The 22157-nt window shown below is 34.7% G+C and overlaps 1 pseudogene; it reads right to left on the bottom strand.

Annotated features, from left to right (window-relative positions):
* Nucleotides 1–13815: 13815 nt before the first annotated feature.
* On the bottom strand, nt 13816–21727 carry LOC118837262 (annotated as a pseudogene).
* Between the last annotated feature and the right edge of the window lie 430 nt (nt 21728–22157).

The raw sequence follows: 22157 nt of genomic DNA, 5'->3' as shown, positions 1-22157 counted from the left end.
ATTATAATTGCTCTATCAAAAAATTGAGGCATGTGAAGATTATCCTTTGGGGGCAGCTAGGTTGCACAGTGGATAGAGTACCATGCCTGGAGTCAGGAAGCCTCATCTTCCTGAGTTCAAATCTGGACTAGACACTCATTAGCTGTCTGACATTGGGAAAGTCATATAACCCTGTTTGCCTCAGTTTCCTCATCTGTAAAATGAGCTGGAGAAGGAAATGACAAACTACTTCAATATCTTTGCCAAGAAAACCCCAAATGTTGCCACAAGGAGTCAGACAATCGAAGGCACTAAACAAAAACAACAAGAGGATTGCCCACAGTAGCATCATTTTGGGGGGTCTAGCAAGTCATCTTCAATGTTATGATTTCTAATCCCATGTTGTACCATCTTCCTGCATCATTAGTTTTTTCACCTTTAAAATCACAAGGTTGGACTAGATGATCTCTGAGGTCACTTCCAGGTCCAAAATTCTATGCTTTTATAAGCTGTGTTTCTACGGTTGAACTTTGGCAGGTAATTCCAACTGTAGGTAGATATAGCATTATAATTTTTTTCCATTCAGCATACTGTATAGTTTACATGATAAGAGTATTAATATTCAAAAATTTCAACATTTTAATTATAGTTAATGTCAATCAGCAAATATTTGAGTTCTTACTCTGATTAAGATTGGGTGCTATGTTTCTTTGGTCATAGACCTGAATGTTTCTGGTTGACCAGAATGAAAAGTCAAATAATTTATTTACATATCATGTCCATGTTAACAGATATGCTATTAGTAAATCAATCTCCACTCTTGTTTACTTTCTTTAGGAGAGAGTGACAAATGGAGAGAATAAATACAAAAAAATTCTCATCTTCTCCTTCCTACAATATTATCAGCACCTAGGCAAAGAGAAGAGTTACTCTCTAGTGTGCAAAGAATGTTTACAATCCTGCTTGAGGACTGATGCAGCATTGCTAAAGATAATAGAACTAATATATGTGTGTGTGTGCTGCAGCATTGCTGAAGATAATAGAACTTACATATGTGTGTATGCATGTTATAGAAGAAGGCTGATGATTTCTACAATTGTGCCATGTGATCTTTAGCCATTTTCCCCATTTAAAATAAATACAGTCACATGAGGCACAATGGTCACCATTTCTAGGCAACCTATCTGGAAAAGAACCAAGAATTGAAAATGCAGGAATACGCCTAGGTACCCAGACCCTTCTAAATATTACTTTGATAATTTAATTGATCCAAAATTTTGTTGGTATTCCTGCACCCCCAGCAATGCAGCTCAAATAAGTGAGTTAATCAATGAACAGTTATTAAACACCAACTGTATATCAGACACTGGATATAACAAAGACAAAAGAAAACAGTCCATGCCCTCAGGGATCTTATGCCCTATTGAGAAAGAGAGACTTTTAGGACTTTTCATCTTGCTCATATCTTCCCATACATCCCCTGTTGAGGATATACCAATAATTTTGGAAATTCTCATCTGCTTCTTTGCAGATCACAATATAACACTCAGATCGACTATTTGCTGTTGTTCATTCTTGCTAATAGAATGGTGCAGTAGCAGATTTGTGAGCTCCTTGAAAGTAGGAGCTGTTTTTTTTAACATTATGTACACTTCTAGCACAAAGTTGGTGCTTTAAAAATGTTTGCTAAATTTCCACAGATGACCCTTTTCTCAAGTCATACATATCCTTAGTAATCTCATATTTCATTATTAATTTTTCATATGCAAGTCCTCATTGAGAATATGTTCTGGCATTTTTATGTTTACTAGTCCATTCATCTTTTCGTTGTCCTTTTGATTAGATGTAATTTTGGCTTTTCTGAAGTCATGATTTTCCATTATGTGAATCCAACTAGTATCAACAGAAGAATGTTGTTGCAAAAGAGATAGACTTTTGCAATAGTGAGAAACTTAGGATAATTGAAAATATAAGATACTTTTCCAAATGCAATACAGTAAAAACTTCCATTGAATTCTAGATTAATTTTAATGTATATCTTCTGTAATCATCAAAAATACCTGTTCATATTGGTGCCATGCTTATGGATATGGATGTATTAGCAAAAAATTAAGTGAGAGAGACTGGCAAGTGTATTTCCCTTGCTCAAAATGTTGTAAGAGGGTTATTGCCTTCTCTTACCTGCTATTTGTACCTAGTGCTCTGTCTACCATATGACACTGTCTTTATATCAAGCCATATCTATAAATATTTAGATACATGTGTATATATCAATACATACCCTTTATGTTTATAGCTATATCCCTCTCTGCATTGGTATATGTCTAGACATCAACATTTTATATTGCATTTGGAAAAGTACCTTGCACTTTTTAATTATTCTAAGTTTTTCACTGCTACAAAAGTTTACCTCTTTTGCAACAATATTCTTCTGTTGATACTTTTACTAATGTAAAATCAAGACCTCAGAAAAGCCAAAATTATGTCTAATCAAAAGCACTTAAATAAGGACAGCTAGGCTGTGTAGTGGATAGAGTGCCAGGTTTAGAGTCAGGAATACCAAGTGCAACCAGTCTTAGACACTTACTAGCTATGTGACCCTGGGAAAGTCACTTAACTCTGTTTGCCTCAGTTTCCTCATTGGCAAAATGAGCTGGTGAGAGAAACGGAAAAACACTACAGTATCTTTGCCAAGAAAATCCCAAATGGAGTCATGAAGTGTCAGACATGACTGAACATGGGCATGACATGATTTTTCATTAATAAAGAAGGAATAGAATAAAATTTCATTCAGCAATAGGCAGGTAATTATTTTCAAAATGGCAAACTTACAAACAGAAGGTAACTGAGCATTTTCTAAGACACAATTGTTTTTACACTTGGCTGGGTATAATGGGTTAGAAAGGAGTAGAAAGATCAATGCCCTCTCAACCTTGAGAACTCTGATAGACAATGAATAACAGCATAATGAGAACTAGGCTTGGAATCAAGAGACCTAAATTTGAATCTCAGCTCTGATACTTAGAGGATCTGTGATGTGAACAAGTTATTTAACAACTTAGTGCCTTGTTTTCCTCATCTGTAAAGGTTGGGATAGTGCTATTTGCACTACCTACCTCACAGGGTTGTTGTGAGGTGAATAATTTGTAAATTTGAAAGTGCTCTAGAAAGGTGTCATTACTATTAGCCAGACAAGTATATTCTGAAAGTGAGGACACAGACACACTCACATACACACATACACACATACAGACACAGAGTTCTCTATGCTGATGAATTTTTTTTTTTGCTTCGTATCTGTGATCTCATAAGTGTGGGACCTAGGGAATTTCCACTATGGAAAAATCCTTCCACCAAAGCAACTTACTACAATTTAGTCTTAGGGACTTTTGTGGTACACTGAGAAGTTGTTACTTCCCCAAGGTCACACAATTAGCATGTTTCAGAGGTAGAACCTGAACCCAGGTCTTCCCAACTCTAAATTTAGCTCTTTATCCACTACCTCATGTTGCACCTCAGGCAAGAGTATATTAATCACTTATTTACTCAATAATCATTCATTAAACATGTGCATGAATACAAACAACATCATGGAGGGTGATGGTTGCTATCCTTAAGGAACTTGGAAGCTACTTGAATGATGTTAAGAAATAACCAGGGAATAAAAGCAAGCTAAAGACAAAATGAGTATTACAAACTGTGCCAGAGTGCTGAGATGCACAAAACAAAAGAATAATCCATTTGGTTAGGGGAGGTTCCTCAGTGGAGGTATTGAATCTTTAAAAGCAATCCAAGACTTTGCAAAGAGGAAATGATGAGTTTTCATGATCATAAGTTTCACAGTAAAATTCTTAAGTTCTACGGAGGTCCTGAGTTTGGAAGTCAGTAGAAACCATGCTGAGGGGGGGTCTGTTATATCATATGTACTTATTGAATAGTTTATAATTTGTATTTGTTCTTTCTCACACAATATCAGAATGCAATTATTCTTCTCTTCCTTTTTTTTTCAAATGAGGAAACTGAGACTAAATGACAGATGATTAAAAACTATCCTTTAGAACATGTCTTTAATACATTCGTACTAATTAATATATATGTGCCCTAAACACTGAAAATGTGAACTGGCATGTCTAAAGGAAACCAGTTCCATCTCTCCTTAAATTTGTTTTTATTGGTCTTTGGGAGGGTTGGATCTCTCCTTATTTCTCTCCTTTCCTTATTCTGTTTGATCTTTCTCATCACCCTAGAGTTCTTTTAATTAACCTGGTGACATAGGTAGGAGAATAAAAAGTATGATCCACACTGAGAATATTTAATATTTTCCTGCCTTATCAGAAAATTCTGTAGGTCCACAAATATTCATGAGGTACTCGTTTATGTGGCTTGATATGTAAGTCATCTTGAGATATCCCTGTGTGATAAATATTTGTAAACCACATTTATACCATTCTACAGGGTTCACAAAACACTGTTCTCACAGCCTGATGAATGGAGTTCTATGAAGTTACTACTTACTACAAGTATTATGATCCTCAAAGTCTTAAGGCCCCCAAAATCATTGTGCAGTTTTCAACATTAATGGCTTAAAGTTGCACAGTTTTTTGGGACACTATTTCTATGGTAGGTCTTATTTTCCATCTACTAATTAAAAATCTTTCATTGATGAAATCAGTGCCCCTGCTCTTTCTTCAGCCTTAAACCTTATTTTTTAAAAATCTATTACATTTGGGATATATAACACAAATGTTCTGAGATTAACATCTTGGAGGACAACCACATTCTCCCACAAAATATCCTTTCTTGTTACTGTCAGAGACAGACCCCTGGGCTAGATAGATATGGATTTTACTCTATATGTCATTTCTCTTGTTTGCAGTTTCTTATTCTGACAATATAAAGCTGGAAACTGACACTTCATTTACTAACATAAATAGGGCCATGGCAGCCTTTTCAGATTTAAAGGGTACACCAGGGTCTACATCTGCAATGACAAGAGGAAAAGCACTCAAATCATGCTCTTACATATGTCCTGTCTCTTTTTTAGTAAAGATTTCTATTTCAAAGGGGAATTATATAAATGCTCCTATTCAAGGAATCCCCCTCACACCCCAGTGGTAAATATAGGGTAAAGTTGGCAGAACACAATTAACCAAAAGATTACCTACAGAGCAAGGTAGAGTTTCTGTCACATATAGTCCAGAGCTACTGGGACAGCTTAATTTGATTTATACAATTTATTTTGTATTTTACTTTATTTACTCCAAGAAGCATCTTAAAACATCTTATAAAGATGCCATTTCAGCACAAACAGCTCCAAAGAGGAAGAAAACAATATAACTTCTCCCAAGGCCAAATCTATAATACTTTGCTCTGGCAAGTCACTTGAAAGTTCCTTAGGCCTACAGATGAGGGCAGATGTGTAAAATGATTGGATGTGGTTAGATGACTTCAGGGGTCCCTTCCAGCTCCCTGGATGATTTCCGAGCTTTCTAACTATTGCCTGCTTCTCACTTAATTGTTTATTAATAGTTAATCATAAAACATTCAAAATACTTTTAAAACATGTAAGGAAATTTGGATCTTTGACATTTCCTGTGTCATATTCTGCTGATTTTGAATTTTGTAATAAACTACTTAATAATAAGTAATGGATAGGAAAAAAAATAATAAAAGCAAGATGAGATATGATTTCACAAAGCGGGAAAGGAATTTAGGAGTTATATTGTCCAAATTTCTCATTTTTAAAATGAGGAAACTGAGGCCCAGAGATGGTAGGAGACATTCCCTGGTTACACAGACAGTAAATAACAGAGTTGGTGTTTAAACTTGGGGCCTTTGGTCTTTGACACCATGTCATGTGCTCATTCCATTACAGCACTTTACCTCTCTACTGATGAAATCAACAATCAATCTAAGTATCTAAAAAAATAATCAATTTTGAATAAAGATTACTCTATGGGCAGGAAAAAAAGATTGAAAGCGAGATCTTAGTTCCTTTCAAAACAAAGGAGACAATTTTTCCATTTAGAACTGAAGCCCACAATGAATAGGAAGCTAGAATTACAGAAATTATTCTTTGCCTGTTAGAAGTGCATAAATACAGAAAATATATCAGTCAAGCACAAAGATTTAGAGTCTCTGCCTCAACTTAAAAACATAAATAGCTTAAGGCACTCTCCCTAGCCAACCTTACATTAGTTAGCATTATATTGAATGATGCATTTGCAGCCAATCACTGACTGTGATCAGTAGTAGCTAGGAAGGGTACAATGCTGTTTTCAAAATTGTTAAAACTGTTATCTTTCCACCAGCCAGTCACATCAGACCCAGCCAATTCTTCCCATACCTTCCCTGGGCATATGGGTCTATGTCGTTTTATAACTTTATAACACATAAGTTCTCCTGGTTCATGTTTTTTATATGATTAATTTAGTATTAACCTTAACTTAATAACTTAGCATTAAAATGAATTCGAAATTATACTAAGTTATGAAAGAACTTCAAATTACCAATAACAAAAGCAAATTCTTGATTACTCCCTTCTTCAGGGTTCTATTTCAGTGTCTTAGATTGTGCACCCAGATCTTCTTTTGTGATTATATATTTTCCTTTTGTAGTCGTAGTTCTATTAAAATGCCTAGTCTCTTCATGTATTGAAGGCTATGCCAACAGAAAATGAACTCTGACAGGTCCTCCTAACCTCCCAAGGTTTCAATTATGGGTTCAATGATGGACTGCTTGCCTGTCATCCATGGATCACCTAAGAACTTGAAGAAGCTATTAATCAGAGGGGTGACCTGTTGTTTATGATTTTTTTTCAACCACAAAATCTCATGAAGGTGGAGCATACTTGGTTTATTTGCTGGTGGAGAGTCATGCCAATGCAATGAAAGGTCCTTGAATTATTGAACAATTGTTATAGTCATAAGCAGTGTGATTTTTTTATCTTTTCATTATGCTTCCTTTACATTTCATTAAAATTAACTTTTATTATTTTATGTGAGTTCAATCATGAACAAATACAATATTTCAAGATACAAATAAGAACAGGAAAGAGCAGATTATAAGAAACTGTGAATTTACACCAAATATAACATTTTAAAAGAAATAGGTGTTATATATAATGATGTAGTGGCAGAATTGTCCTATTTGCGTATCAATTTCATTGTGTTTTATTTAAATACATCTTATTGATATCTTTTTCATATCCATCACTATCTACTAACCCCGGGGTCCACATACACAGGTACAGACACACATACATAGACAGAGACACAGACACACACAGACACAGACACACAGACACACACACACACACACACACACACACCCTAGAGTAGAAGCCTTCTTTTGTAACAAATGTGTAGTCAAGTGAAACACTTTGGCGATACTTGAGAAAGAATGTCTCATTCTATACCTCTGCCAAGAATTGGGAGGTATGTTTCTTTATCAGGATTTTGAAATCCTAATCCATTACTGCTTTGATTAGGACCTGAGGTCTTTCAAAGTTGCTTCCCCTTTTGTCATTATAATCATCATGTAAATTGCTCTCTTGATTCTGCTCATTTCACTTGGCATTATTTCGATATTGTTTTTTTCATATTTCTTTGAATCTGTCATATTAGTCATTTCTTATGGAACAATAAATTACATGGCATTCCTGTAGCACAATTCGGTTACTTCTTCCCTAATCAATGAACAATTATTCTTTCCAATATTTTGCTGCAACAGGTGCTCCTAGAATCATACTTCTACACATGAGTTCTTTCCCTCCTGTGAGGTATGAAATTAGACAGAGTTTCTGTCTAATTTATTGATTTGGCCAGCTGACAATCAATAAATTGATGGTCAGTGGTTTCTCTCAGTAACCAAAGATGCCAAGAAAGACCCTGGAAAACCTTAAATCCCTTCTGCAAGAGAACTTGCCTGACAAGTGAAAAGCAACCCTGATTGGTGGACATTTAATGAGGTGGGCTAAAAGTCTTTAGCTCCTTTTGCTAAGAAGGTGGCTTGATCATGAAACTCAGCAGCCTAAGCATCTAGGCAGGGGAAGCCATTTCCTTCTAGACCTCAGTAGCTAGTTTTCTCCTTAATGAGCTGGGTTGCCCGGAACTCTAATGGAGGGGATCAAGGATACAGAGTGAGCAAAGGCTCACCTAGACGAGATTCTATTTATATCTTAAACAGATATTAGGTCTCCCATTTGGGTGGAATCCCACACACTTAGTTAATGAGCATGTGCCTTGGGGGCTAGGAGCAAATTTCATCACTCAGCCATGCCTTTCAGAGATTGACTGACTTTTTCAGCAATTTAGTTTTAATAGAAATGAGAGGAAAATGGTAGATCACCAATTAATAATTAGTTATTAATATAATAGTATAGTATTAATTTCTCTCGCTCTGTTCTTGTCTTAGTTGGGATAAATGTCTAAAAGTGGTTTCTTTGGGTGAAATGGTATGTTCAGTTTTATGACTTTTAAATAAAGTTCCAAATTGTTTTCTAAAATGGTTGAACTAAGTCATAGCTCTAACAACGGTGTATTCACTGACCATTTGTTTACTGGGGAATGATATACATTCTTATATATTTATAGCAATTTTTATATTACTTATTATTTTCTTACCTAAGACATTTGCCATAAAGATTTTTACCCCACATAATTGTTTCCCTTCTGAGTCAACTACATCTATTACACTTATGCAGAAACTTGTCAACTTTACTTAATTGGAATTGTCCATTTATCTTTTTTGATCATCTCTATTTTCACTTATGTAAGAATTCTCTCCATAGCCAGTGTTCTATTGCCTCCTTTTGTCCCTTATTTTTGAATGATATTATGCAAATTATGTATATATTTATAGTTATTTTTGCCAAAAATGCTATCACTTTTCCCAGAAGATTTTTGCCAAAATGGGCCCCTTACCCCAGTAGGTGGTATACTTGTGTTTATTGAACACTATGCTAATACGTGAATTGGTCCTTGACTCTTGTTTGCCTAATCTGTTTCACTGATCAACATTTCTGTTTTTTTTTAACCAATACCAAATAGTTTTGATGATTACTGCTTTGTAATATAGTTTGCGATATGGTACTGTGAGGATCCTTTCATTCTCCCTCTATTTCATTAATTCCTTTGAAATGCTTGAGTTTTTGTTCCTCTAGATTAATTTTATTATTATTTTGTCTAGATTTAGAAAAATAACCCCATAGCAGTTTTATTGGTATGGCACTCAATCTATATTAATTTAGGTAGTATAGTCATATTTATTATATTGGCAATGACTCTTCCATGAGCAATTAATTTCTCTCTCCAAGTATTTGTCATCCTTTATGTCTACAAAATTTTTATGTAGTTGTATTCCTCTTCATCCTAAGTGGGTGTTCATAGATGAACTCCGTAATAGTTTATTCATATTGTAGTTATTTTGAATGGGATTTCTATTTCTATCTTTTATGATTTATTTTGTTAGAATATATAGAAAAGCTGACAATTTTTTGGTTTTATTTTCTATCCTCTATTGGAATTATTATTTTTTGTTATATCTTCAAGAGTCCCTAAATGACTACCATTTCATCAATAATATTAATTTTATTTCCTCTTTACCTACATTTATTTGATTGATTTCTTTTTGTCTTACTGCTATAGCTAATATTTTCAAAGCTATTTGAAATAATAATGGGGATAATGGATATCCTTTATCAAACCCTGATCCTACTGGAAAGGCCTCTAGTATATCTTCACTGCAGAAAATGTTAATTCTTGTTTTTTTAATACTGTTCACTGTTTTAAGGAAAGATATATTTATTTGTGTTATTTCTAGTAGATGAGTGTTGTGTTTTGCCCAAACCATAAATTTATATAATCATATTATTTGTTTTCTTTGTTATGTCACATAACATACACACACACACACGTATACATATAAATATATATATATATATATATATATATATATATATATATATATATATATAGTGGCTTTTTATGTTTATAGTTTTCTTAAAGCTGTTATAAATTCTACCTGATCATAATGAGTAACATTTTGAATGTGTTGTTATAATTCTTTGTTAATATTTTATTCATTTTCCCATCTATATTCATCAGTAATACTAATCTATAGTTTTCTTTCTCTTCTTTATCTCTTTATAGTTTTAATATCAGGATTATATTTGTTTCATAAAAGGAATATGGTAGGATAGTGTCTTCCTCTATTTTTGTTAATAATTTATTTAAAGTTTGAATTAATTGCTTTAAAATTTTTGATAGAAATACAGCTCTTCCTGTTATTTCTTTTTCTCTTAGGAGCACATTTATGGCTTGTTCAACTCATTTCTATGAGTTTTTAAAAAATTCTTCTTTTTCTCCTATTTGGTTAATTTATATACTATATGCTTTATAAATATTCATCTAGTGGTTCAATTATCAATTTGGTTAGCATATACTTCAAAATCATTTTTAAAAAATGTTATTTCCTTTTCATTTATTGTTATTTCTTCCCTTTTCAGTTTTAACAGTGGTAACTTGGTGTTCTTCTCTTTTTAATCAAAATAACTAATGAAATATCTATTTCTGCTAGTTTTTAAAACACTACTACTTTTATTCATTAATTCAGTGTGGGTTTTGATATTTTATTTTACTTGTCTTTTCTAATATCAAAATTTCCTGTCCCTCTTTAGCTGATAAACTTATTTAAAGATAGAAAATTTCCCCTCACAACTGCTTTGGCTGTATCCCACAATTTTTTTTTCCTTGCTGTATCATAGTCATCATTTAGTGTGCTCACATTACGCATGATTTACATGAATATTTAGTCTCAATTTATGTTTCCACCCTTTTTTCTAGTTGCACTTTTAAAAAAATATGTCATGGTCAGTAAAGGATATGTTTAAAATTTCTGTTTTTCTGAATTTGTTTATGAGTATTTTATTTAGCATCTTTTTTTGTAAAGGTTCCAAGCAACTATGAGTACCATGTATTTTCTTTTTGATTCCCATCATTATTTACAGGAGTTTATTAGTTTTTTTCTAAAATTAAATTCAGATCTTTAATTTTTTCTTATTAATCTTTTTCTTAGATTCGTCTAGAAGAGACACATTAATGTCCCCAACAATTATTGTTTTATCATCTATTTCTATCTATAATTCATTAAGTTTTTCCTTTAGACATGTAGATGTTATTCCTATCATACATATAGCTTTAGTTTTAACATTATTTCATTATGGATGGTGCTTTTCAAATATAATGCAGTTTGCCTGCTTATCCATGTTATCTGTGTCTGCTTATCTTCCCTGCTATTAACTACCTGTTTTCACTGTTGCCTTTTTTTCTGAGGACATAGATGCTATGGTTCCTTTTCTCAATTAAACTGGAGCATAATAGATTCTGTTCCATCACCCTCTTTTAACTTTGTGAATCACTCTTTACATATATACTATCTATCTATCCATCCACGTATCTATCTATCTATTATCTATCTATCCAGACATGTGTATACATATACCTAAATGGAATGAATTCATCCATCAAATAACAGGTAGCAGAATGAAGAACTCATATATGGATATTTATGTTTATATATCTACATATGTTGAATGTATAGAAAAGCACAATCGATATACAGATATCTATGGGATTCTGCCTTCTGCTACCTGCGATTTGATGCATGAGCTCATTCCATTCACATTCATAAATTTGATTATTTGATGTGACAATTTTCCTACTATATTCTATTACAATTTTTTCTCTCTTTACCCAACATCAACTTTTGTTTGCAAAGAATAAAAAGCAATGAAAGAAAGTGATTAGGGTTAATGTTAATTATCTGTGATTGGAGTGTCCTTTGTCTTTCTGTTCTCCCAGTCCTGACCTAAGTCTATGAATATATAGATATAGTCTTTTTAGTTTGTTCTAACTTTTCTTGTTGCATTATGTAGTCGATAGATTCTCTTTGCCCCATTCCTATCTTTTAGTGTCTTGACTACTTGTTTATCTTTTGCTATAAGCAACAAATTCTCTTTTTAGGTGTTCTATTTTTGTTTTTCATTTCTTGCCCCCACTCCACTGTCATTTCTTATATCCACTCTTGGAGTTCTTGTGTCCAATCCATTCATTTTCAGAGATTCTACCTGTAATTATTTTGGACTGATTTCCATCATCTGGGGTTTTATCTTGAGATTATTTTAACCTATAACATTTCTTCATCTTTGTGGAAATTGACTCCTTTTTGCTCTTGTCTACAGCTTCATTTCTTGAAATAGGATCTACATTGTTAGAATGATTAAACACAAATATTGTCATTTATTACAGTTTTAAAGTTAAGTCAACAAACACTTATTATGTGCCTAACATATGCCTCGCACTCTGCTGAACACTAGGGATACAAAGAAAGCCAGAAAAATAGTCCCTGCTCTCAAGATGCTTACAGGAGACAATATGAAAATGAGTATATACAAATGAGCTAATATTGGATAAAATAAGGATAATAAAAGAGGGAAGGCACTAATACTAAGGCAAATTGTAAAAAGCTACTTATAGAAGGTACCATTTTAACTGAGACTTTCAGGAAGGCAGGAGACAGAGATGGGGAGGAAGAAAAATCTTGACATGGGGTACAGCCAGTGAAAATGCCTAGAGTTAGGTGATATAGTGTCTTGTATGAGGAACAGTAAAGATGTCATTGTTACTAGATTGAAGAATACATAAAAGGTGAAAGGTATGAAAAGATTGAAAAAAGTAGGGCATCAGATTATGAGGAGATTTTATATTTGATTTTGAAAGTACAAGGGAGCCACTGGAGTTAATTAAGAAGCAGCTAAGTGGCTCACATTTTACTAGGAAGGGAAATTTTTGAGTAAAAGATGTGTTCAGTTTTGGACATGTTGAGCTTAAGATTCTATAGGGCATTCATTCTGAGATATCCGATAGCCAGTCTGAGACGAAAGACTGGTGATCAGGAGAGAGATTAGGTTAGGTTAGGTTAGACTGCACCGTACTCTATAAACTTCTGCCCTTTAATCTGTAGATGGGGCTCCGTAGGGCCAACCCTTGCCTTATTCCATAGTCTTGGCCTGGGATCATAGTCCTTGCCTATTATATTATATATTAATGCTATATATTAATGCTATGCCATAGCATTAATCCACCTACTGCCTCAGTCTACAATTTATATCTATTTTCTGCTTCCCTCTTTCCCCTTCTAGTTGACCTTTTCTACTTCATTTTTCTTAGAGGAAGATTTGGGGTTGAGGGGCAGAAATCACCAGTTGAAGTTGTTGGGTTTATCACGCTATGTTTTTTCTCTGCTTATACAATCAAATTTGACAAATTGGATTGAGTTCGGTCAGTTTGGTTTATATAAAAAGTGACCATGAAGCACTGTGAGAAGCCCAATAAATCCCATAGAGCCAAAACAGAGTATATTTTGATTTAGTGCTAAACAAAGAAAGTTCAGATAGATAGTGCTGTGTCATGTGTGCAATGAATGCAAACATAAAGCAAGTGCTATATTTCTCAAACAAGATAGCATGAATTTTAAAAGAAAAAGGGGTGTGTGTGTGTGTGTGTCTGTGTCTGTGTCTGTGTGTATGTGTGTGTGTGCGCATGTGTTTCTTACTCAGAGAGTTTAGGAAGGGTAGGTAGGCATTGTACTCTTGTTCCAACACACTTAGCTTTATTACATAAGCTAGCTGTGGTCATCTACTTCTGACAGGAAACTAAGACACAAGTACCTTTTACTGGAGTTCTGGAAGATTTTAATTATTTTCAGAAAGTCCAATGAATGGGAGAGGTATTATAAACTAATGGACGTAGACTCTTTTCTTGGTGTCCCTCTCCACTAGTGGATGAGAGGGTGCCAACAGTTTTTCTTAAGCACCGTCAGTGGTTGCTGAGTCGTATCAAAGAAATTTTTCTTGGAAAAAGTATGGGGTTTGAGTGGAGGCATTCTACCAAGAGGAAGTCAGGAAAAGTTATCAATAAGCCAGAGACAAACATTTTTTTAAAAATCAATCATTACAGAATGTAAATTAACATGCCTGAGGCTCTGGAGTCCACAGGATCTACTTTTAGCCGGTAGTTGCCCCTGTCCCTCCATGTATTGTTCAGTCATTCTTTTATCTTTGTGACCCTGTGAACCATACATGCCAATACTGTTCATGGGGTTTTCTTGACAAAGATACTGGAGTGGCTTGCCATTTCCTTCTCCGGTGGATTAATGAAAACAAAGGTTAAGAGACTTGCCCAAGGTCACACAGACAGGTGTCTAGAGCCAGATTTTAACTCAGAACTTCCTGACTCTAGGCCCTGTATTATGAAGGCAGAATTTATGATTTCAAAGAGAAACTCATATATGTCTGAAAGGTTCGGAACCGCAGGACATAAGGAATTCTCTAGGTAGAAGGCAGAAGAACTAAAGCATGCATTTACACTCCACAGTAACAGTCCCACAAACCAGCGTCCCCATTTTGATATTTTGATCAAAAGTTTCCAGGACCAATAAGTCCGCCTCACAAGAGTAACCAGGAGGCCACAGAGAAGCGAGATGGTATAAGGCAAAATCATATACATGCTTCCCCTCTACGGTAAGAAGATTACCCACTGGCCTCCAGTCCTTGTTCAGCACTCCTGGATCCACGTGGGTCAGCCCTGCTACCGTCAGCTTCGGCTCTTCAAGCTGTCCTCTCTCCTCTTACAGAGTTTTTGACATCATCAAGCGCCTCCTGAATGAACAGGGCCAATTGGTTCTTCAGTTGGCCCCTCCCCCATAGGGCATGGCTCTGGAGTCAACACCTCCCCTCAGCCAGCCCCATGACTCATCACACAGGAAGTTCTCTGTTCCCAGGCATGCTCTCTGGGCTTCCTGCCCCAGAAGAGAAGCCCTAGCACCCAGTGAGGCTCAATGAGGTAAGCTGAGTCACTCAAAGAAAACAAAAGCCATTCTGGTCACAGGCCCAGCACTCTATCTGCTCAGCCACAGAGCTGCCTGTCCCTCTGTGTATGTGCTAATATATGTATCTGAGCTGATACTGAATTGCCAGGAATGGGGAAATAGCCTCTTTATGCAGGATATTATGTTGAAAATTCAGGGCATTTTGATTTGGAATAGATTTTGATCATCAGTAGGATAAAGTATTTCATCTAGTTCCTTTAAGCCAAGTTCAAGGAAAAGATAATTATTTCAAGGTGATAGAGTTAAAGAGACCCAGAAATGTGTAACACTATCACTCAGGGGTCTAAAAGATATAGATAAGAATTGTAAATTGTCATTGCAGTCATCACATAAGCCATATAAAACTAGGGCATCTCTTTTCTGCCTGCATACAATATAGCCATAGTATGGATATCCTCATTTCCCCAGTTCCCACTGAGCTTACTATAATTAGCCCCACCAAAAACTGGAAACAATCTTCTGCTTTTCTCAAAGAGATATTTTAAATCCCATTTCCTCAGAGGACTCTTCTCTTAAAGCAATATGTCATAAGAGATGTTTCATCATCCAACCCCGTCTCTGCGTGGGCCTATTTTACTCCATCTCCATAAACAAACAAAAAACCCACTTGAATTAATTGCACAGAACATCAATATATTATGTAATTTGTATATGTACAATGTTAAGTAACTTTAGGTAGACCAGCATAGTGCTTGGAGTCAGGAAGACCTATCTTTATCCTGCCTCTAACACGCATTAGCTATGTAAATATAATTAAGCCATTTCTCTGAGTCCTAGTTTCCTGGTGGAAATTGAGATAATAATGCTTATAGCATCTGTCTCACCTGGTCATTGTAAGAGATTGTTGTCTCAAAAGAGAAAATGTGTGTAAAGTGTTGTGTAAACCTTAATGGCCCACATAAATATCAGCTATTATTGTTTATGTTTCCTTGGGATAGTAAATTCTGGAGGACTAGAACTTGTTTATTTTTGTGATATGGAATCCTGTGGAACTCATGGTCAAGTACAATGAATGAAGGCATTGGCTCTTGATAATTCTTGGTTGTTGGCCATGAATTTATTTGAATCGTACAATTTGGACTAGAACTAATTCCTCATTCTGTGATTCTATGACTTTTATGAGGAAAGCAAATTTCTCATTCAAAAATTTTTTGTCTTAATGATTGCTTTTCGCTCTCTAAGTCTTGCAATAACCTTTATCCAAAGGCAATAAAATCCAACCAACTTCAGCTATTGGGAGCAGCATTTCTGCAGATGAATTTTATATACAAGCTTATTTAGAAATCTGTTGCCTTTGATGATCTGAAGTAAATCTTCTTAACCTTACAGTAGTTAAACAACATACATTGAATTCTTCCTTGTATTGCTACAGTTTATTTGATATTGTGTAAAAAAAGTTTTAATTAATTGTAGCTAACTCAGTGTTCATGGTAGTAATGGAATAAATTGAATTCAGAAATACTCAAAAAGACTTTTTTAAGCTATTAGTTTCAACTACTCACCAGTACCAACATTTTATTTACTAGGTTTGTGGGAAGAAAAATAAAACAGTATACATGGATAATCTGTCCCTAAAAACCAGACTTTACCTGTGCATTATGTTTATTCCTCAAATATTTATCAAACACTAATTATGTGTAGTATTATCACACTAGTTGTATGAAAATATAAATAAAACTATCATTGCCTTTAAAGAATGTCCAATCTACTAAAAATGATAAAGCATGAACACAAATTATTATCATGCAAATAAGATTATGGTAAATGTATCAGAAAAATACAAAGTGCTATGAAGTCAGATTAGGAAAAAAACTCCACAGGCAGCAAGGTGGTACAATGAATTGAGAACTGAGCCTGAATTTTGGAAGACCTAAATTCAAATCCGCCTCAGACACTTACTAGCAGTGCAATCCAGAAAAATTCATTTAGCCTCTTTCTGACCAAATTTCCTCAACTGTAAAATAGAAATAATAATAATAATAATACCTACTTACCAGATGGTTGTGAGGATCAAGTGAGATAACATCTATATACCTCTTAGCGTAGTGCCTGACACAAACTAGATGGTTAATAAATGCTTACTTCTTTCCTTTCCTTACCCTGCACATAACTTTCCTTCCAGTATGAGAGATCAAAAGAATGCTTCATAAAGAGATGATGCTTATTCGGGTTCCAAAAGCATGAGTAAATTGTCAAGCGAGAGAAGGGAGAAAATCATTCTGGGCAATAGAGCAAAGGTATGGAGGTGGGATGGCATTAAACATATTTGGGGATGATAAGTAATCTAATCGTATTATAGCAGAGAATACGTTAGCAGAAATATGTAATTGATATAGATTTATTTTCTTTTTAAAAATATTTGTATTTCATTTAATATTTCCCAAATACATGCTAAAAATTTACCATTCATTTAAAAGAAACTGAGTTCCAAATTCTCTCCCTCCTTGCTTCCCTCCCCAACCCTTTGAGTAGGCAAGCAATATGATATTGGTTATACATATGAAATCATCAAAACATTTCCATATTAGTTATGTTGCAAAAGAAAACAGAACAACCCCAAGAAAAAGAAAGGTGTCCTTCAATCTGTGCTCAGAGTTCATCAGTTCCCTCTCTGGAGAGGAATAGCATTTTTTCATCATATGTCCTTTCAAATTGTCTTGAATCACTATCTTGATAAGAGTAGCTAAATCTTTCAGTTTATCATCCTTACAATGTTGCTGTTCTTGGGTACAATATTTTCCTGGTTCTGCTCGCTTCCTTTTGCAATAATTCATATAAATCACCCCAGGTTTTTTCTGAAACCATCTTGCTCATCATTTCTTTTCCCTCCCCCCAGCCCACTTTAATACAGGTGGAACATTGGATGAATCCTTCACAGCCAAGCCAGAAGGAAGGAACTTTTTAGGTTTCTCTGCCCTCTCTTTGTGATGACCAATGCATACAGGTACCTGCTGCAGTGAACCTTAAACTTCACATTGTCTTTGTTTTTCTTGATCTTGACAGATTTGGCATCTTTTCTCTGGGCTGTGGGCAGGAAGTCTGTTATTTCCTTGATTTTGGGGGGCATAGTGGCAGTGGCAGGATGAGGGGCAGCATGTGGCTCAAGAGGTGGTGCAACTGCCAAGGGGCCAAGGAAAATGGAAAAGATCGTCATTTCTTATGGCACATAGTATTCCATCAAAATCATACGCCACAACTTGTTCAGTCATTCCCCAACTGATGGGCATACTCTTAATTTCCAATTCTTTGCATCACACAAATGGCTGCTACAAATATTTTTGAACAAATAGTACCCTTTTCTCTGATCTCTTTGGGATACAGACCTAGTACTGGTATTGCTGGTTCAAAAGGTATAAACAGTTTTATAGCCCTTTGGGCATAGTTGCAAATTATTCTGCAGACAAGTTGGACAAGTACACAACTCACTGTGCATTAGTGTCATAGTTTTTCCACATTCTTCCCTCTAGTATTTATCATTTTCCTTTTCTGTCATGTTAGTCAATGTAATGAGTGCAAGGTGGTACTCCAAAGTTGTTTTAATTTGCATTTCTCTAATCAGTAGTTATTCTGAGCATTTTTCTTGTGACTATTGATAACTTTGATTTCTCCTGAAAACTGCCTGTTCATATCCTTTGATCATTCACCAACTAGGAATGTCTCTTATTTTTACAAATTTTGCTCAGCTTCCTGTATATTTGAGGAATGAGGCCTTTATCAGAGAAACTTGTAATTTTTTTCCAGTTTCTCATTTTCCTTCTAATTTTGGCTGCATTAGTTTTGTTTGTATAAACTCTTTTTAATTTCATGTAATTAAAATTATCCATTTTACTTCCTGTGATCGTCTCTGTCTCTTGTATGTTCATAAACTCTTCATTTATCCTTAGATCTGACAGGTACACTTTTCCATGTCCCCCTAATTTCCTATGACATCACATTTTATGTCTAAATCATGTACCCATTTTGACCTTATCTTAACAAACATTGTGAGATGTTGGTCTATTCCTAGTTTCTGCCAAGCTACTTCCCAGTTTCCCAGCAATTTTTGTTATATAGTGAATTCTTAATCCCAAAGTTTGAATCTTTAGGTTTATCAAACACTAGATTTCTATGGTCATTTGCTACTGTGTATTACATACCTAATCTATTCCACTGCTTCACCATTGTATTCCTTAGCCAGAGCAGATTGCTTTGATGATTACCTTTTTGTAATACAGTTTGAGATCTGGTACTGCTAGGCTGCTTTCTTTCACGTTTTTCTTTTTCATTAATTCCTTTGATATCCTTGACGTTTTGTCCTTTCAGATGATTCGTTGCTATTTTTTCTAGCTCTGTAAAATAATTTTTTGCTAGTTTGATTGATATGGCACTGAATAAGTAAACTGATTTAGGTAAAATTGTTATTTTTATTATATTGGCTCAGCCTCTCCATGAGCAATTGTTTTTCCATTTGTTTAGATCTGTCTTTACTTGTGTGAAAAGTGTTTTGTAATTGCGCTCATATTTATGTTCAACCTGGGTTTTCTTGGCAGGTAGACAAACAAGTATTTTATATCATCTGCCATGAATTTAAGTGGAATTTTTCTTTCTATCCTGTCCTGCTGGGTTTTGTTGGTAGTATATAGAAATGCTGATTATTTATGTGAGTTTGTTTCCCATCCTGAAACTTTATTAACTATTAATTATTTCCACTAGTATTTTAGCTGATTCTCTTTGGTTCTCTAAGTGTATATCATATTATCTGCAAAGATTAATGTGCCTGTTTTAATTACTTTGCTTCCTTTTTCTTGTCTGATTGCTATAGTTAGCATTTTTAGTACAATATTGAATAATATTAAAGACTGCACTGTGGATTCATAGGTGGAAAAAATGACTTCAAATTCCAAAGTAGAAGTTCCTCTAGCCTTTCAGCTCTCTCAATGGCTGCAGGGGTCAGAAATGCTCTGAGATATTAGCCAAGCACCTGGAAAACGGAAGTGAGGTGAGAGAGAGGGCTCAAGAGAGGCACAAAAGTGAAAGTCCCTCGCTCTTCCAGGAGGAGAGAGAGGAAGGCCCACAAGCCCCCTCCCATGGAACAGAACTCTGTGGGGTGCTTCCAGTGAGCAACCAAAAGGTGAATACTAGGCTATCTCAAGGCTCTTCTTTCCTGCTTCCTCATCCCTAGTCCTACTTCAGGGACACCTGGATGGTCCTTTTGAATATTCTGGGGAGAGATCTGCCCCCTGGCCTAGGTAGGCGGTAGATTCCATCTGATCCTGGCCTCTGGTGGATCAGGTTGCTGATTCACTTGGGCTGATGGGTGGTACATAGTCTCATGAAAAGGATAGAGAATTCCTTGGATTTCTGCTGATAATATTTTTGGTACATTGCTTTGAATGAAAAAGTTCTTTTTTCTTTCTTGATTGACTAAACCATATAATTTGTAAAAATGGGGCAGTGATCTACATCATCCACCAAGAATGGGAAGCTCATGAACCCCATAGACCAGATTTGAAAAGAAGCCTAGAAAAGGGAATTCAAAAAGAATAATAAACAGCAAATGATGGTACTAGCTGCAATAGTAAGATGAAGAATCCCAAAAAAATTATCTAGGACATGGAGAAATTGGATAAGATGGACTTCCGTCCAGTATAGCCAACAGCTAAATGAGAAGTTGCTAAAAGATGAGGAACCAACAGTGGCCACAACAACAAAAAATAAAATCTTGTCAAACTTTTGAGCATAACCTCTTATTCTATGAAAAGGAAAATCTGGGTACCTATAAAGAACTTCTAAAGTTAGAGATGGACTATGAGGATTGTCTTAATGTTGTTTACCATTGGTCACAATTCACTGCACAGAAGAAAAAGATGTTTCATTCAGAGTAGACTGGCAAGCTTCAATAGGATTGTGCCTTCACATCTCTACTATCTCCCCCCACGACCACCATTTCCTTTTTTTTTTCCTTTGGAGGCATGAGTTAGACAGGATTTCAGCATCTGTATTTTTATTTTTGAAATCTTTTCTTAAGTGGACTGGGTAAGCCACTAAAGTAGATATTTGTCAGAAACAAGTGAATTTCACATTAGTACTAGTGGTTTTGTTTATTTTTTTAACTTTTCTTGTAAATATTTTGTAACATTTTACTTCTGAAATGGATGACAATTCATTTCCTTATTATGAAACAGGTTGCTTGAGGGAGGAAAATTTGCATATGTATTGATTGAGATGAATTTTCAGTGACCAAAATAAAAGTGTCTCTCATAAAAGAAGTAAATGTTCTATAAAAATAAAACACATATACATGTGTACACATATGTATATTTGTATGTATATACACATAGATGATACATACATACATACATATATACAGGTTTGTGTGTGTGTGTGTATGATAATGGACATCCTTGACTCACCCCTGACCTAATTGGGAAGACTTCAGGTTTATCCCTGTTACAATTAATGCTTTCACTAGTTTTTAAATAGATATCACTTACCATTTCAAGAACGGATCCATCGATTCCTATGCTTTCTAGTGTTATTAATAGAAATGGGTGCTATATTTTGTCAAAAGCTTTTTCTACATCTGTTGAGATAATCATATAATTTTTGTTATTGATATGTCCAATTATGCTTATAGCTTTTTCCTTAGATATAAATCCCACCCAGTCATAATGTATATTTGTGATACATTGCTATAATCTCTTTGCTATTATTTTATTTAATTTTTTGGGTTGAAAGGAAGTTAGTCTACAGTTTTCTTTCTCTGTCTTTGCTCTTCCTGGTTTAGGTATCAAAACCATATTTTTGTCATAAAAAGCATTAAGACTCTTTCTTTACTTGTTTTTTTTTCAAATAGTTTATATAGTATTAGGATTAATTGTTCCTTAAATGTTTTGTAGAATTCACTTGCAAATCCATCTCTTTCTGTCTTTTCCCCCCTTAGGAAGTTCATTTATTTCTTGTTCAATTTCTTTTTTCTAAAATAGGCTTATTTTACTATTCTATTTCCTTTTCTGTTAATCTGGGCAGTTTATTTTTTTGAAAATATTCATCCACTTCACTTGGATTATGAGTTTTACTGGCATATAATTGGGCAAAATAGCTCCTAATTGCTTTAATTCCATCTTCATTGTTGATGCATTCTCCATTTTATTTTTGATACTGGTAATTTGATTTTCTTCTTTTTTTATAAAAACACTTTAACTGATGGTTTATCTATTTTATTGATTTTTTTGATAAAACTAGATTCT

The sequence above is a fragment of the Trichosurus vulpecula genome, chromosome 2, assembly GCF_011100635.1.
Source record: "Trichosurus vulpecula isolate mTriVul1 chromosome 2, mTriVul1.pri, whole genome shotgun sequence".
NCBI lineage: Eukaryota > Metazoa > Chordata > Mammalia > Diprotodontia > Phalangeridae > Trichosurus > Trichosurus vulpecula.
The sequence above is the reverse complement of the archived record's forward strand: the minus strand, read 5'-3'. Positions and strand labels throughout refer to the sequence as shown.